Genomic DNA, 5,128 nt, shown 5'->3' on the forward strand with positions numbered 1-5,128 from the left:
GATCTAACAGTGGATATTTTGTTACAGCTAGTGACACTACTATATTTGGCACCAATTTCCGACGAATGTTTGTTGAAACTTCGACAAAATTTCATCAAATTACTGATGAAAGGCCCAAAAAAAATTTGTCATTTTTTCGACGCACTGGAATTCATCAAAACCCTGACAAAGAACCATCGGAAAATGCCACCAATTTACGTTGGAAAAATGACGGAAACTTCATCCATCTTGCGATGAAAAAAACCACAAAGATTGCAAAATGTCTCCTATCGAACGTTGAAAAAGTGTTGAAAGTCCGTCGCAATTTCAACGATGTAGAATGTATATTATGACGTAAACATCGACGTGCATACAGCGACTTCGTCGGACCTATTTTAGTATATCATCGCAATTATGACGATATTGAGCATGCCATTGTGATGAACATGTCGTCACACATATAGCACACTCATCAGAATTTTGTAGTTGTTCATCGCAATTTTGACAATGTGTAGCAAGCCTTTACGATGAAAATTTCGTCGTGCATACAGCAACTTTGTCGGATGATTTAAGGGGTTTGTCGGTATGTTTTTTTTAAAAAAATCGTTCAAATGAATGCTATTGCAAAAATATAATAATAGATTACAAAGTTTGGTTCAAAGAGCATACATGACCAAAATAGTTCAATTGGCCAAAATCACATAGTGATTCTATACAAAACAAAATGGCTAGTTTATCAAATCGCTAAAGTTCATAAAATTGTAGAGGATGCAGTCGCAAAATAGTCTTCACATATTACCCACACAAAAAAGTATTTATCATAATTATTCTCATTCTTCCATGGCTTGCATGTCAACTTTATTTTCATCCTGTTTCTCTTGAGGAAACCCAACTTTTTGTGTAGGTGGCATTTCTAAGTTGCTAGTTGTTTGTAAATAATCGATATTCCTCGTTCTTGGAGGGTTGTTCAGGTCCAAGATTGGAGGCTAAATTTTGTCATGAGCATGAGGATCTTGAGCACCTTGGGATGGAGAAACATTATCCTAAGCAAGAGGATTGTGAGCATCCAGATTACGCTGAGCAGGGGAAGAGTCTGTATTATCATGGCGTAATAGGAATAAGAGAGAATTGGCTTTTTTATAAACTCTTTCTATCATATCTTATCCAATGACCCTGATGTGTCTATCGAATGCTTGTTGAATGAACCTAATACTCTGAATGAATATTTTGTTACCAGCGATGAATTCATCTCTTACAACCCTACTTGAAATTATCTCAAGAGAATCAAATGATTGAAGCAAATCTAGGGCATTCCATAAAAAGATAGCAAGCAACTGAGAAGGGAAAATGATTCTTCTTTCCTGTGGGAATAGAATTTTTTCCCCAATTAGCCGCTTCACACGTTTCCTGACTTGAGAATTGTGAACTTTAAACACTTGCCCTAGGATTTCATCTAAAATATGGGTTGTGAAAGGAATTTCCTAGTGTTGAACTGAAACATTCACCCTGTAGTTGTGCGACATAAACTCCATATGTTCCAAACAATAGCCTAAGCACTAGTGATTTGTTTGAATTTCACCTTCATCTGAAGAAGATGAAATTTGTTGCATTTGAAACAAGGCATATAAAATATGTATTCTTAGAACTTCGATGAATATAAGTACACATACATCTTTTCCCCCTGCCGATTATAATTGCTATTATTATCAATAAAAAGAATGCAAGATTTAAATCTTGCAATATAATGATGATCATCCTTGATAATTGTCATTCCCGTGAGAACAACATTTATGATAAAGTTTGCTAACATTCATAAGATATATCGCTTGTTAGTTTATTGTATTTGTTAAACACAATTCCTCCTTCACAATGTCTTCTAGGTGAGGAAATAGTCTTAAGTCAATGTCATCAATTGTCAAGTCTACTTCTATGTTATTACACCTCATATTTGCTAGGTTGTCAGCTAGCATATTGCCTTCTATGTATGTGTGTGAGATACTGTGTGATTCAAAGGAATCCAAGAGAACCCAAACTTCTATCAAAATATATTGAATGTGCCAATTAAGAACAATCAAAAGACCATTCCTTACACAATGAGATATATTGTTGTTCTCTACTCTATAATCAGTTGAAGAGGCTTTGAATGCTTTTGTTAAGCTGCAACCATGCCTTATTGCTCACTCATCTTACCTCTGTATCCTCATGCTTAGGAAATGAAGTGACCTTTGACCTCAAGCTTTATTAATACCTTTAACCTCATTGTCTTCCTATCACAACTTTATCTAGCACTATCCTCTTAAGGCTTGATTCAGACCTCCTGTGACTGTCACAACCTATAATGACTTCTTTTGGTCTAGGTTACTACATTTTCTTTGAAACTTTTTCCTTTGTTGATGAATGTTTTGTGTATAGGATATGCCTTCACAAGTTTTGTTGCTTTAACAGTCCCATATACCTTTGGTCTATATAGAAAATAATTCCCTGTGAGCTATTACTCACTGTATATTCTTTGAGTTTGGCATTCAAAACTATTTTTTTATGACAAAAATCCTTAATGAAAATCAAAACATCCTTTGAAATTCTTCACAAAAAGGCACACAAATGTAAAGAAAGGAAAATAATGCTTTCTACGTCAGGGTCTTTGCTTGTTAATCTTTGCATGGAACTAACCCCACATATTTCTATAGTAACAACATTGTCTTCCTGTAACAGTCACAAATACTTAGGACAATCATAACAAATGGGGTTCATTCCCAATTCCCCTTCACATCACTCTCAATTCCCCATACCCAATCATGTAGCATTAATCATTCATTCATCAATTAATAACATATAACATTCATTTATTCATCCATTAATAACATATAACACTCATTCATTTATCCATTAATAACATATAGCATTCATTCATTAACATATTGACATTCATTCATTAACATATAACATTCATTGTTTCGGTTTTTACATATTATAAAAAATATGCAAGCTATCATAAAATGATTACAATCATTTTTTTTGTTTCTTTTTTGAAGCTAAATAGAGATGAAGTGGAACATAGTTTTCTAAATCATTTGTCCCCCCTTCAGTTGTTATGCCCCCTGCTTGTGATCTTAATGTATTCCTAGTCGTGTACTCGCAACGTGGAGGTCGATGCAAGGGGGGTCTACTGCAATAACAAAGAAATGTTAAATTGATATGTTTTATTATTATTGTTAGGACTATTTCATTAATTAAAAGAACATTAGAGTGGTGCTCTTTTCCTGATGGGGCCACATAATGGTCTTGATCTTGTCTTATATCCTCATGCTCAACATGTTGAACACCCTCTAAATCCTCTGGAGTTGAAACATGAAAGGTTGCATTAATTAATACACCAATTTCAATTTAAAATGTTTAAAATAACATTAGAGCGGTGCTCTTTACCTAATGGGGCGACACCATGTTCTTGATCTTGTCTTATATCCTCATGCTCAACATGTTGAACACCCTCTAAATCATCTGGAGTTGAAAAATGAAAGGTTACATTTATTAATACACCAATTACAATTAAAAATATTTAAAATAACATTATAGTGGTCCTCTATACCTGATGGGGCCACATCATGTTCCTAATCTTGTCTAGACTAATTATGCTCAACATGTTGATCACGCTCTACATTCTCTAAAGTTGAAACACAAAACGTTACATTAATTAGTACACCAATTGAAATTAAAGGTGTTTAATTGTATTAATCCATAATGTGTTTTGTATAGCACTTAAATACATCCAGTACTAGGATGCACACGACCATGACCATCATCTGCAGGTTGTGCTCAACCCTCACCAGGCTGCATTCCAATGTCATGTGCAGTATTATCATTGCTTGCCTATTTGAAACAAATATGCACATAATTAATTTATGGTGAAAATTAATATTGAATAGATTGCACAAGTATTCAATTTTAAATAAACTTCATTGAGTTTATTTACTTGCATGTTGGATGGAGTGGAAGCTTGTATTTTCCTTGTCAAGAGTCTTAGGTGTTCAACCACTGCTCCATAGCCTTGTTGGAAGGCAATCTTCATGTCATCTTCTATGGGCACTCTCTTGAATTCAGAGCCCCGCATTTTTGCATAAGGTCATGAATTTTTCTTACATGGTGTGAAAAACCAAAATTGTTTGCAATTTATTATTTGAATGCTATATTTCATTTATTGATACTTACAATTCATGTGGCTAATTTCATATAACCACTAGAGCCAAGTTTGTGATGCCTGTGTTTTTCTACTCTTGCCTTTGTTGCCTTCGATGTGTCAGACAACCTATGAAAATTTTGAAATACGTTAGATTATGTAAAAACAAAGAGTGATCAGTATATAATTACATTGTTGATATTATCACATACCTTCCTTGGCCTGGTGGTGTCTTTCCTTTTTTTCTTTTCAGCCTTCTCCTTTCCATCCGACACTAGGTCTTTCCACTCCCTCTCTGGAATCATGGGGCGACACTCGTACTTTTTGTCCTTCTCTAAATGTGACCTATATTGGTCCCTCACATACTTTAGATAGGTACCAACTTTTATAAGGACATTGGTTTGGTTGAATGTGTTATTACCGAACAACACAACTAAATGATTAATGATCTCATCTTTTAAATCTTGATTTTGGCCATTCGATTATGTACGTATGGTGGGCCCAAAGATCTCCAATGTAATATCATTTAGATATTTGTAAAAAAACATCATTTCCTACAAAAAGATCATGGGATCATTAGTCTAAAAAGAGTGATCACTAAGTAAATTTCAAATGGATTATATATAATAATAATTAAAACATTTTTAAGTACTTGGGACCTTCTCTATCTTTATGGGAAAAAAATCCTCGGTCACCACAAATTTGACCGGCAATGTTCCCATATAGTAATACGGGAAGATCTAGGAAATGTTGCTAAAACATCACCAATACTAGTGGCCTTTGCATCCCCAAGTACATGTCCTAACGCATGTTCTGGCATTTGTTCGCTTCCAGAGGGTGTAGTACATGATGCCTGCATTTTATGTGTTGCCAACATTTGAGGCGACAATATAGGAATGGATGATGGGTCAGATGATATGCTGAATGTGCAAGAAGATCAGGATTGACACTTGAACCAACCCCTACTCCCCGTGA

Source organism: Cryptomeria japonica, chromosome 5 (assembly GCF_030272615.1).
Source record: "Cryptomeria japonica chromosome 5, Sugi_1.0, whole genome shotgun sequence".
Taxonomy (NCBI): domain Eukaryota; kingdom Viridiplantae; phylum Streptophyta; class Pinopsida; order Cupressales; family Cupressaceae; genus Cryptomeria; species Cryptomeria japonica.